This window comes from Plecotus auritus, assembly GCF_963455305.1.
Source record: "Plecotus auritus genome assembly, chromosome: 6".
Classification (NCBI taxonomy): Eukaryota; Metazoa; Chordata; class Mammalia; order Chiroptera; family Vespertilionidae; genus Plecotus; species Plecotus auritus.
The window spans coordinates 116,295,159-116,309,371 of NC_137773.1; the positions used below are offsets into that span (position 1 = coordinate 116,295,159).

The window sequence follows — 14,213 nt, forward strand, 5'->3', positions numbered from 1 at the left end:
ATGACCTCTGACGCCTCCATAAAGATTCTTAGTCATCTAAGAGCACCTGAGATTTGTGCTGGAGGGATGACTTACCCCTTATCTTTAGACCTGAATGAGTTCAGCTCTCATTTATAATGCAAAGGCATTTGCTCAGATTCCCAGAAAGCAATTCCAATGGAAAAGGGAAATTTAAATACCAGCCAACCATTTTTCCTCCTGTCTCACCTTGTAGACTGGGTTCTGTTAACCCTTAACCTTGTCAGGTTAGCATGTGGCCCATTTTCATCCACATAGTGAAACAAAGGAGGAATTAAAATAGAAGAAACAAGATCAAGGGGGCCCTGGAGACAGGTTCAAGGGTTAGCCCAGGACAAGCTGCCACTGCCCACTGATCCCCTGGTTGCAAGTCTCCTAGGGACCTTTATAGCTCAGGAGAAACAAAGTAAAAGTAGGAAATAAGAGAAAGGAACACACCGGTGTAAGGAGCAACACACCTTTGTCTTAAGGTTTTACCTGTTTCATTTGTTTGACTTTTTAAATATTATTTTGTTGATTTTAGAGAGAGAGGAAAAAAGAGAGAAACATCATTGATGTGAGAGATATATCAATCAGTTGCCTCTTGTTGAACCCACAACCTGGACATGTGTCGAAACCTGGAAATGAACATTTGACCTTTTGATGCATGGGACAACATTTAGTGAAGGGAGTCACAATGGCCAAGACTAAGATTTTACCTGGTGTTTAACAGTGGCAATTTTAGAGGAGGTCTCAATGGAATATCTCAATAGAATATTCATCAACTCTCCAGGTGTGTCATTTGATATGCTGATGTATTACAATGAATCTATACAGTGATGTGGGTCATTCTCTGATCAGTTTCAACTTAAAAAATATCACTGGAAAGGGATTTGAACCAACATTGGTCTGCTGGGCATGGTCTGGAACATGTAACCCCTTTGCTCCTAAGCAGCCTAGGTTAGGGAAGATAAGTTCTTGTGATTTAGTAGTTGTGCCTATAAATTACTAGTCCCTGTTAGAGTCTCAGATTTCCCATTCCACTTGTCAAGGAATTTTCCTAGCTTTTTAGTAACATGCCTCAACTCTATAAACTTGGGGACTCTTGTTAGTATTGAATTCATCACAATGACCATCAGTTGACAGACACTAGACACCAGAGCCAAAATTAGGACCCCAAACACACACCCTGGACTCCAGAAGCTGTACCCTACAGCGAACACAAACCAAAAGCTGGACCCTGGCCCTGGGAATCAAACTCGAAGCGATTCCCCTGACTCAAGCATACTATGCAGCACAAAAGCCAGAAACCAGATGCCAGAAACTGATAGCTAATTCTTAAGAGCAGATTCCATACACCAGAACGTGAATCTATAGCTGCACTTGGACCCCACACAAGAACCCAGGAAACAAAGTCATACCCAAAAAGACCCAAAACACCAGACACACAGCCGAATACATATTTGATCCAAAACCACAGAACCTGGACATATAACAGGGTTCTATAACTAAGAAGCCATAGCCACAATGTGGAATTGGAGACAGACCCTCACGTTGTACACAAATCCATGATTCAATAAAGAGAACCCATGTCACTCTAAGCCCAAGCAGCTAGTTTCACAAATACTTTTTGTATGCCAATGTGAATGTATAAGAGGAAAAAGTAACTTGCAGAACTTCAAAATTCTACCAAACCCTGCAGTACTACACACAAAAAAGGCTAACATAATTGAAAAATAATAATACTGCTTACCTTTGCTGGCAGGTGTCCATGATCTCTCGGCTGCAGTGGTGCCAGAAGTTAACCATATCACAGCTGATAATTTCACAAGTCAGGCTCTTCACAATTGTGGGGGATTTTAAAAGCAATTATTTACCTCATACCTTGTAAATTCTAACAGCTGGGCTAATAACCAAATTGACATCATCAAATTAACAAGAGATGTACAATGCTTAATCCATGCACAAGGAAAAGTCACATACTTATGAATACCAAAGACAATGAGGTAATATTAGGAACAGAAAATGTTGGAAAATGGGGAAACAGGGTCTTAGATTGTAGAGGTGAAATGGGTAATATTTAGGAAAACTACAGGATATGTGGCATGTTAATTTTAGTTAGGTAATCCCAAAAAGTATATGATGAGGGGGATAAAATAGGCATATCAAGAAACTCCTGGTAGCCTGGCTGGTCTGGCTCAGTGGTGGAGCATCAACCCATGAGCCAGGAGGTCATGGTTCGATTCCCTGTTAGTGTACATGTCCAGGTTTTGGGCTTGATCCCCAGTGTGGGGCATGCAAGAGGCAGGCGATCTCTCATCATTGTTTCTACCTGTCCCTCTCCCTTCTCTGAAATCAATAAAAATATATTTTTTAAACAAACTCCTGACCTCCCCCACACACAGACAGCACCTTTGCTCAGGATGCGCTCCACCCCCAGCTTCCGCACAGAGCTGTCACACAGCACATGCCATACCCTGAGCCCAGGTCAGAGCTGCTGGTGTGACCTGGTATGCTCAGCCACAGGTCACAGGACCATGCTGCATGTGTACTGCGAGAGGGTCCTAGGGCACCATCCTGCCTTGAGTGCTGGGGCTACATAGTGAATTGCATGCCACCGGGCTCTGGGCCCTCACGGGGATTTGCACGCCAGAGGAACTGTGCATGCACCCCGACCATCCCGAGAATCTGAAGTGGACAACTGAAAGACCAGAATCAAGAGAAGGAAGTACAACTCAGAGCGGACGATCAAGATGTGAAACTCAAGGCACACCCAGCCTCTGGTCTAGTGAGTGCCAGATCATTGGACCACTAGGGGATTCAACCCCTTGGATCCCAAGCAGGGATCCAGGGCCAGAAAGAGGAGACAGCAAAAAGGAGGAGACAAAGAAAAACCCTCAATGGAAAGAAAAGGAGAAATGACCAGAAAAGGCACTAAATGAAATGGAGGCAAGCAATATGTCAGAGAAATAAATCAGAGTAAGGGTCATGCAGTTCCTAAACCAACTGGATGAGAAAATTACCAACATATGTAAGAATCAAGAAAAAATGAAGAATGATATAGCAAAAATAAAAACCACATTGGAAGGTTTCACTAGTAGACTAGCAAAAGCAAAGGACTGAATCAGTGAATTAGAAGACAGGGTTTAAAACATACCCAATCAGAACAGCAATTGGAGAAAAACTATTAGAAATCAGGAGAAGAGCCTAAGGAAGATTTGGGACAACATGAAATGAAGCAACATCTATATAATAGGGGTGCTAGAAGGAGAGGAAGAGGAGTAAGGATTAGAAAACCTATTTGAAGAAATAATGACAGAAAACTTCACTATCTTAGGGAAGAAAAAAGACACACAAACAAAGAGAGTCCCAAACAAGATGAACCCCAAAAGACCCACACCAAGACACATCATAATTACAATGGCAATTGTTAGAGACAAAAAGAGAATCTTAAAGGCTGCTAGAGAGAAAGAGAGTTACCAACAAGGGATCTCCCATTAGACTATCAACTTACTTCCCAACAGAAACACATCCGGCCACAAGGGAATGAAATGAAGTATACAAAGTGATACAAAGCAAGGGATTGACTCCGAGAATACTCTTTAAAGTGAGGCTATTATTTAAATTGAAAGGGAAATCAGGAGCTTCACAGACAAGAAAAGGCTAAAGAAGTTTATTACTACCAAGCCAGCAATGCAAGAAATGCTAAAGGGACAAAGGAAGATGGATGCTGATGGGAAGGCAGACTGCAAGATAGTGCAAGAGTGAGAGAATGAAGGGACAGTGTGTGGACACACGGGGAGTGTTTGTGAGTTGAGGGACAGCTATTCTCCAGGGGACTCTGGGGGATTGCTGAACAGGGTTCCCCTGACCGGGCAGCCTCCACTGCTGCTGGGATCCCTCCCGGAGCTACTGGCTCTGATGTGGAGACTGCGCCATCTTGAAGGGGAAAGTGGATGTTGTCCAAAGCCTGAAATTCCTGGGAATATACAACTGCAACCAGTGAACAGCTGCAAACCCGGGAACACTGGTCCCCAAGGTGCGCGACCACATGGATTTGGAGGAGCTTGGGGCCTCCTCACGGAACGGTCATATTTTGCCTGGGATAAGGTAAGGTCTGTGGTCCGGGCAGGAGAGGGAAATGCGCATGCGGTAGCCGGAGAATCTGGGGAAGTCTGAGCCCAGAAAAGTCCGCGGCCGTTGGGGCTGGCATGATCCACGAGTGTGGAAGGGGATCCACAAGGCTGCTAACAGAAGGGAACTCTAAAAATCAGACCTTAGTTGAACTGGGCGAAAAAGGCCAGCCTAAAAATTTTAACATTGTGCCGGCTGCTTTGACCCAAGGGGAAAAAAGACTGCACAGACTTGTACCACAGCACGGAGTTCGCCACTTACTCTGGCTCTTTTTTCTTTTTTTTTTCTCTTTAAATCCTTGGTTTTGATTACTAAGCCCAATACATGGGATCACCCAATTGGGGACATTCTAAGAGACTGCAGGGGAAAGTTGTTTTTGTGGAACCTGGGGATCAGAGTGGGGAATAACCATCAGAGAACCAGCTCTGGGGCAGCCTATTTCCCCAAACCGGTATTATGTGCCACAGGGACAACAAAAACTAAATGTTAACTAGAGAGGACCTATAGACCCGGAGGTCAATCCAGAAACACTGCCTTCTATGGGTTAAAGCACAAATTGACTCTTGTGTAAACACAAATAAAGGAGTGTAAGAAACAATGAAGTACTGCCTGCTTAAAAATCAGGACTGTGGCCTACAACACTGAGGAGCAGTGGAACGCAGGGAACTTTAATACTGTCCTGACTAGGAAACAGGGGACCCAAACAGAACAGTAGAAAAAGTGAATGACCTCGGCTTCAGGCTCAGACGCGGAGACCTCGCCATCTTGAAGGGGAAAGTGGAGGTTATAGGAAGCTTGAAAATCCACAACTGCAGCAACCACCGAACAGCTGCGAGCCCCAGAACACCGGTCCCCAATTGCTGCAAACACGCGGATTCAGAGGAGCTCTACACTCCACCACAGAAAGGTCAGATTTCGCCTGGGATAAGGTGAGGTCTCTGGTCCCAGCGGGAGAGAGAAATGCGCACACTGCAGGAGCTGGAGGACCGGGGGGAAGTCTGTGCCTAGAAAAATCCATGGCTGTTGGGGCTGGTGTGATCCGTGAATGTGGAAGGGGGTCCTCAGAGCTGCTAACAGAAGGAATCTCTGAAAAGCAAACCATTTTGATCTGATGCAAAAGGACAGCCTAAAAATTTTAAAAGTGTGCCAGCTGCTTAGACCCAAGGGAAAAGGGGGACTGCAAAGATTTGCCTGTTGCCCCGTTGTTCGCACACTTGGGCTTTTTCCTCTTCAAATCCTTGCTTCTGATTACTAAGCCCAATACACAGGGTCACCCGGTTGGGGACACCCTGGGAGACTGCAGGGGAAAGTTGTTTTTCTGGAACCTGGGGATCGGAGCAGGGAGTGACCGTCGGAGAGCCAGCTCTGGGGCAGCCCACTCCCACAAAATGGTATTGAGTGCCACAGGGAAAGCAGGATCCAAGCACAGGCTAGAGTGGCCATATAGACCCAGAAGTCAATCCAGAAACACTGCCACCCAGGGGCTGAATCACAAATTGACTCTTGTGTAATCAAAAATAACGGAATACAAGAAATTAAGACACTGCCTGCTTAAAAATCAGGACTGGCTTACAACACTGAGGAGCAGTGGAACACAGGGACCTGTAATATTATCCTGACTGGGAAACAGGCATTCCAAACAGAACAATAGTGGAAGTGAAAGACCTTCACTACTGCACATTTTATTTTTTTATTTTTGTTCATCTTTTACTTAAGAAACTAATTTTTTTATTTTTTTGTCACTTGATTTTACCTTTTTAATTATTACATTTTTATTTTCAATCAGTATTATTACTATTACTATTTTACTTTTTTTTAAAGTGTCATTTTATTTTTTCTTTATTTTACTTTGGGATTAGTGTTCTACATTCTATTTTCATCTTTCCTTTAGCATCATTTTACTCTATCTCAACTCTACCTTTATGCCATCACTCTCTTCCTAACTTTTCCCCTTTTGGTGTCCTATTTCTCTTACCCTTTTCCTGCTTTAGATTTTCTGTATTCTTTCTGTTTACCCCTGTTAAAATTTCACCCTACTTATATATCTAATTTCCAATCCCCTGCTCCAAGTCCATACACACCTCTCCCTTCTCTGTCTCACCTATCCAAAAAATTGTTTTTCTCGCTGTCCTTATGTTGTTGTTTGCTTGAATGTTGATTATATCGATTCTTTATGCTTTTTTGGGAGATTGTTTTGCTTATTCTTTTTTTGTTTTGTTTTTGTTTGCTTTCTTTTTGTTTGTTTTTTGCTTCTGTTTTCTCTTGCCATTAGTTGTTGTTTGTAGTTTGTATTAATCTCCAGGTACTTGTTGCTGGCATTTGCTGGGATTAGTGGCTATTCTCTTGGAGTTTTCTCCCCATATATATAGTTTGTTCCCCTTTTCTTTCTTAGTCTCGTTCTTTTCTCTCTTACTTTTTTAAATTTCCTTTTCCCAATTTCATTTTGGCACTCCTTTTTATTTATTTTTAGTTTTTCTCTTTCTTTTATCTCTTCTTCTTTCTCTCCTATCCCCTAATTTGCCTGTCTCTAGTGGTCACCTTTAATGGGGGTTATTAATATTGTGAATACATTTCTGTTCAGTGCCTTGTGTGTTGTACCTGGTTGTGTTGTATTTTGTGCCTTTAAATCAACGCAGGAGAGAGAGAACTACATAACCAGACATCCGAAGAAGAGAGACCATGGGGAGACAAAGAAACAGCCTACCTATGAAAGAAACGCAGGCATCACCAGAAAAGGAAGTAAAGGAAATAGAGGCAAGCAACCTGTCAGAGAAAGAATTCAGAGAAATGGTCATAAGATGGATTAAAAGAATGGGAGACAAATTTGACAATATGAGTAAGAACCAAGAGGAAATGAAAAATGACATTGCTGCTGTAAAGAACTCAATAGAAAGCATCAAGAGTAGACTAGAAGAAGCAGAGGACTGCATCAGTGAGCTAGAAGACAAGGTGGGAAAAAATACCCAAGTGGAGCAGTTTCTAGAAAAAAAATTAAAAAGCAGGAGGAGAGCCTAAGAGAACTTGGGACAACACGAAACAAAACAACATCCACATAATAGGGGTGCCAGATGAAGAGGAAACTGAGCAAGGAATAAAAAACCTGTTTGAAGAAATGACAGAAAACTTCCCTGATAAAGGGAAGAAGAAACTCACACAAATCCAAGAAGCTCACAGAGTCCCAAACAAAATGAAGCCCAAAAGACTGACGCCAAGGCACATTATAATTAAATTGGCAAACACCAACGATAAGTAAGAATCTTAAAAGCGGCCAGAGAGAGACAGAAAGTTACCTACAAAGGATCCCCCATCAGACTAATGACTGATTTCTCAACTGAAACACATCAGGCAAGAAGGGAATGGAATGAAATATACAAAGTCATGCAAAGGAAGGGTCTGAATCCAAGAATACTGTACCCAGCAAGGCTATCAATCAGAATTGAAACGGAAATAAGGAGCTTCACAGACAAAAAAGGACCAAGGGAGTTTATTACCACCAAACCAGCAATGCAAGAAATGCTAAAGGGTCTGCTGTAAAAAGAAGAAATAGGAAGCGAAGAAGGAACACAGAGGTAAAGAATAAAAATGGTGACAAACAAGTACCTATCAATAATAACTTTAAATGTAAATGAATTAAATGCCGCAATCAAAAGACATAGGGTAACTGAGTAGATAAGAAAACATGACCCATATATCTGCTGTCTATAGGAAACCCACCTCAGAAAAAAAGATGCACACAGACTGATGGTGAGGGATGGAAAAAAGTTTTTCAGGCTAATGAAAATGAAAAAAAAGCTGGGGCAGCAATACCTATATCTGACAAATTGGATCTCAAAGTGAAGGACATAACAAGAGATAAGGAAGGCCACTTAATAATACTAAAGTGAGCAATCCAACAAGAAGAAATAACTGTTAAATATATACGCACCCATTACAGGAGCTCCCAAATACATAAAAAAACTTCTGGAGTATATCCAGGGAGAGATTGACAGCAATACAATCATAGCAGGGGACTTTAATACCCCACTATCACCATTTGACAAATTATCTAGACAAAAAATCAGCAAAGAAACATCAATCCTAAATGACTCACTATATCAGATGGAATGAATTGACATCTTCAGAACATTTGACCCCAAAGCCACAGAATATACAGTCTTCTCAAGTGCACATGGGTTATTTTCAAAGATAGACCATATATTGGGTCACAGGCAAAGTCTCTTCAAATTCAAGAAGATAGAAATCATATCAAGCATCTTCTCAGATCACAATGGCATAAAACTGGAAATCAACTACAATGAAAACAATCTAAAAAAATCAAACAATTGGAGACTAAATAGCATGCATTAAACAATGACTGGGTTAGCAGAGCGATCAAAGAAGAAATAAAAAACATCATGGCAACAAATGACAATGAAAACACAACAATCCAAAATCTATGGGACACAGCGAAAGCAGTCTTGAGAGGGAAATTCATATCGCCACAAGCCTACAGCAAAACAACTTAGAAACAATGGTAATAAATTACCTAACCCTACAACTCAAAGAGTTAGAAAGAGAGCAACAAGGAAGACCCAGTGTAAGGAGAAGGAAGGAAATACTAAAGATCGGAGTGGAGATAAACAACATAGAGATTAAAAAAAAACAATACAAAAGATCAACAAAACCAAGAGCTGGTTCTTTGAAAGGATAAACAAGAGTAATGAACCTCTAGCCAGGCTCACCAAGAAGCAAAGAGAGAGGACCCAAATAAACAAAATCAGAAATGAAAGAGGCGAAAGAACAAAAGACCCCACAGAAATACAAAGAATTGTTAAAAAATACTATGAACAACTCTGTTCCAACAAACTTGACAACCTGAAGTAAATGGACATATTCCTAGAAAAATACAACCTTCCAAAACCCAATGAGAAAGAATCTAAACATCTCAATAGGCAGATAACTATGGAAGGATTGAAGCAGTCATTAAAAAGCTTCCAGCAAACAAAAGGCCGGGGCCAGACAGCTTCACAGGGAAGTTTTATCAAACATTCAAAGAAGAACTAAAACCTATCCTCCTTAGACTATTCCAAAAAATTCAAGAGGAAGGAACACTTCCAAGCTCATTCTATGAGACTGGCATTACCCTAATACCAAAACGAGATAAAAACAACACAATGAAAGAGAATTACAGGCCAATATCCCTCATGAACATAGATGCCAAAATCCTCAACAAAATTCTAGCAAATTGGATTCAGCAATACATCAGAAAGATCATACACCATGACCAAATAGAATTTATCCCAGGGATGCAAGGATGGTACAATATCCACAAATCAATAAATGTGATACATCACATAAACAAATTGAGAGATAAAAACCACATAGTCGAGGACGGAAGATGGCGACCGGCAGGAGGGTAGCGAGGGAGAGACTGTGAGAGAGTAAGGAGCGATAGAGGAGTGTGTGGACATGTGTGGTGTGTATGTATAAGCTAGGGACAGTTAGATTCTGCAGGTCTTCCAAGGGGCTGCCAAACTGAGCAGTCTTAGACGGCGGAACCCCGCACACAACGTGGACACTTCTGGGAGGCCAATGTGGGCACAGAGACCTCGCCATCTGCTGAGATGCTTGAGTCTAGGATCCTGGCCTCAGCACCACCCAGCCTGGTCTGAGACACAAACCAGGACCCTGCAACCACCAGGGACAAAGACCTGCGACCACAGCTGCAGACCAACAGACAACAAGAATCCAGACATCCCAGCCACAGATTTCTGTGAGTCAAGGAGCCTATCCCCCTCCTTGCAGGCTCGTGGGCAATGCCATAGTAACTGATAAACCTGCCCCTCACATGGGCCACAGTGACGCTACAGGAATTTGAGCCTGCATGCACACGGACACTGGGAATCTGCTCCCCGCAATGCAATTGGGCAACCAAAACCGAAGCCCACACAGGACGGCAGTGCCACCTGACTTTGATTCTGGTCAAGCGCACACTGAAGTCTATTTTCCGCAGTGCAGGAGCAGACCTCCAGCTGACGCAGTGCTACTGTGCAACCCAGTACCCCCAGGTGACTGGGACCCCGATTCTCTGGGTGGGAGGCAGCACTGAGCACCACTGACTTGACCCTGTTTCTTATCGCATGCACCTGGGATCCCTGACTCCCAGTACACTCCCACTAAGAGCCAGTGTCTCCAATTCTTGGTGCATGTGCACACAGGACCATGATTCTCAGCAAGAGGCCTCACGAAGCAACAGAGACTCTGCTACTCAATTCTTGGTGCAGACAAAGGGGAACTCTGACTCCAGGCACGCGCTAGGGGACTCTGATTTTTGGCACATGCCAACAGCGCGGTGCAGGCAGGGTCCCTGCTTCTAGGTGCACACATGAGACCACACTGAGCACTGGTTACACTGACCCTGGGTGAGCCTGGTTCCAACCACCCCACGGCAGACACACGTCTTAGTGTCAGAGCACTTCAGTGACACTCAGGTGGTGTGAAGCTCCCACTGCACATGGCCCAGTCCCACGAAACTCAAAGTTTGAACCTTCTGGTGATAGTCAGAATGGGGAGATGACACAATCCCCAGAGGAAAGAAAGTAAGGAGTCATCAAGAAAGAAAATTAGTGAAATTGAATCATGCAACATGACTGAAAAAGAATTCAGAGTAATGGTCGTGCAATTCATACATCAGATGGATGAGAAAATCAACAACCTATGCAAGAATTGAAATGAAAAGTGATACAGCTGTTGGGAGCGACCTCAGTTGACAAAGTCCTGAGAGAGCAGGTTTCACAAAGTGGCCTGCCTGTTCCCAAGGTTAGTCATGCATCCTGCCCCCCTTAGGCTTAGAGACCTTTAAGCACAATAGTTTATTAATCACACATTCTGCCCCCTAGAGTTTTTTTAACCTTCATTCACAGTTGATTTATAAGCGTAATTGTCCTTCAGCAAGAAGCATAGCTAGATCATCTCATGGAAAGGAACTTAGGTGGCGTCAGAGGTGTTATGTATAGGTATAGCCGTTGGAATCTTAGCCAAGATAAGGAGCTTTGTGTAAAGGTCAGTAGGAAACCTGAAACAAAGGGGTATAATTATGTTTACCACATTATAGGAACTGAACCTGTATAAAAGTATGGTGAAAAATAAACTCGGGACTGTAAGTGGGAAATGCTACAGTCCTCCTGATCCCATTCTGTTTTCTGTCTGTCTTTTCTCATCTTCTCCCCCCCTTGCAGGTACTGTTCGACTGATGCCGGCAGGCTCCGGCATTTTCTGGTGCCCGAACAGGAACCTGATATAGGGGGAAACGGTGAAGGACACTGCAATTTAAGAAGAAGGTGCACCGAGTAAGGTAAGTGGAGCAGTGAGTTTATAGTCGGGAGAGATAATGATGGGACAAAGTAATAGTAAAGAGTTGTTTGTGCATGTGCTTAAAAATATGCTTCGCGCTCGGGGAACTAGGGTAGGGCATAAACAGCTTGAGCGCTTTCTGGCTTTTGTGGTAGAAGTTTTGTAAGGTCCTTGAAGACCCCCGGTGGGTCCTTTGGCAGAGCGACGACCCCAAATCAAACGCAGAACTTGAGTCTCGATGCAAAAGCAAGAGGTTTCTTTATTCAAGCGCGGCGCAGGGACTCACAGGCAACAACTCCAACCAGAGGCTGCTGACTGGAGCCCCGAGCCAGGGGGGCTACAGACTTTTAAAGGCAAAAACCACACGCAGGTGGGAGGCAAGATAGGTTGTTTACTTATTCTCACGGGAATGGTATGTTTTATCTCAACAGAAGACTTTGTGAAAACAGGAACTTTAACAGAAACCAGAAGCTAGGATGTTTACTGATAAGCGCTGAGGGGGAGGTCAGCCTGCTCTTCTCTGGGAGCAGAGCTGTGCCTGCTTACTCTTATCTATTCCTGTCTCCCAGAACAGACTCAGGGGCGCCTGTTCTGAGAGTGCATTCTTTCATTCCCCCCTTTTCGTTTTTGGGGAGTTCCAATCCTGGGACTACAGACCCTCATTTTGAGAAAGCGGTTGGTATCTCTGTTGGAGTACCATTACCTGGACTGCACTTATTCTATCCCGGATAAAAGCCACTAACCTGTTAAGGATGCAGGGGCTAAAAGTCAGGAGCATCAAAAGAATTATTAGGGGCCCCACCAAGGTAGATATCAGGGTGGTGAACCAGGGGGAACGATTATACCAGCCTTCAAACCATCCCTGGTTAGTTTCCCGTTCTCGTCGCCGGGTCTCAAGTCTCTCTCTAAGTTTGGACATTGAGTCTTTTACAATCCCAGAATGGTCTGCATAGAAACAACACTGTTCCCTCAAAGCGGCACAGAGTCCCCCTTCCTTCAGGAACAGGAGGTCCAATCCCCTCCTATTTTGTAAAACTACTTCAGATAGAGAAGTTAGGGATTCTTCGAGTTTGGTGATGGACTGTTCTATAGCCCTGAGATCCTCATCTATGGCCATACGTAGTTCCTCAGTGTAGCGAGGAGCTTGGACAAGGGCAGCTGCCCCTGTCCCGACCCCCGCAGCTATCCCTAAACCTAACATTACTGCCAGAGTAAGTGAGACCGGTTCCCTTCTATACCAGCGAGGTTGTAAGTCAAACTCATCCTCGAAGGAGGTAGCCTGGTGGTACAGGATTCTGGGAATTATTTGGACTAGGACACAATAATCCTGAGAGCTGTTAAAAACTGAAGTAGATACACAGGGAGTCAGTCCTGTGTTACAGGCCCACCATCCCCCTGAAGAAGGGACTAAGAGGAAGTTAGTAGAGGTCTGAGGGCTCTCTAGGGTTTGGTTGCAGAGCTGCTTTCGGTCTTCCGGGACTTTTCCTAGGCATGTACCTTGCCCGGAGACTTCCGTCAGGGTCAGTTTGCCATGGGCTCCCCAGCTGCAAGAAGCATGGTTGGTAGAGTTACTGAAATTACCGAGAAAGGCAACTCCATCATAGTAAGGTGGTCCGGAGGCTAAATATAGCCAGCAGGAGGCCGTCAGAGAGGGGTTGGAAGAGTTTAGAAGGCTAAAAGTCCCTTGGATGATCCCGAGCAGTCTTTGGCTAGTATTCAGGACGGGGCGGGTGGAATGCAGGGATTCGCTTCCTGCGGGAGCAGGGGGGGGATATGCTTCCCCTCTTCAAGGATATGCTGCTCGAGGACAATATTGGGCCCTACTACCATTGGGGCAAATGATTCGATCCGAAGCCTGACAGTGAATGACAGACCTAGGTCTCGTATGGTAGGGCCTAGATAGATACGTACTCCCCAGGACCGTCCCGCCACCCATAGGTTGGCTTTCCGCCCCGCCGGGAGGAAGGTAATGTTCAGGGGATTGCACCACCCAGATACTGAGCACGTATTGGGTCCCTGAGTACGGTTCCTTTGTACCCAAAGGAGGTCCCATGAATCAGAGGGGCGCCAGAGCCACCAAGCGTCTCCAGATGTTTCACATCCCCATCTATAACAATAATAATGCTCTACCCCCCCCACAGTTCCGCTGCCCCTGGGGGCATGCATAAATAGGGGTCCTTCATAGTCTCTCACGACGCACTCCTTCACTGCACCCTATTGGGGCTGCGGGTTCCCCCTCGTCAGCCTCCCATGGAGGCTTGGATTCCCCCCATACTCCTGGAGATTGGGAGTCCCTTACTGACTTGTCTGGGATATCCCAATAGTCTGAGCCCGCCACCAGTGCACAGATGTCTGGGGTGAGAGTAGGCCACCAAGTTCCAGGGACCTCAACTTGGGTGGTGCTCCATACTACTTCTCCTGTCTGAGAGAGGACTTGCCATGTGAGTTTCTTTGGGGCATGGGGGTTGCTACTATTACTTATCGGTAGGCTTAGCAGGAGGAGCAGACTGACGGCGAACGCGGAGCTTGAGAGGGTGATCAGTCCTCTCCACTGTCCATTCATGGTCCTGCGGGGGCGCTCGTTTAGCGTGCGAAGCGTGGATCCAGGTGGCGATGCCATCTACTTTAACAGCCGTTGGAGTCGTCAGCAGTACCAGGTAGGGTCCCTTCCACCTTGGCTCGAGGTTGGCAGCGCGGTGGCGTCAGACGTAGACAAAGTCCCCAACCTGGAACTGGTGTGGCACTTGAAG

The 14,213-nt window shown here is 44.7% G+C and overlaps 1 long non-coding RNA gene across 1 annotated transcript in view; it reads left to right on the forward strand.

Annotated features, from left to right (window-relative positions):
- LOC308251185 overlaps positions 1 to 14,213 on the forward strand; it is a 35,667-nt gene that overhangs the window by 8,103 nt on the left and 13,351 nt on the right. The window contains exon 2 of the long non-coding RNA XR_013960906.1: positions 11,349 to 11,464. This is a non-coding gene — a long non-coding RNA (uncharacterized lncRNA). The remainder of the gene's footprint in view (positions 1 to 11,348; positions 11,465 to 14,213) is intronic.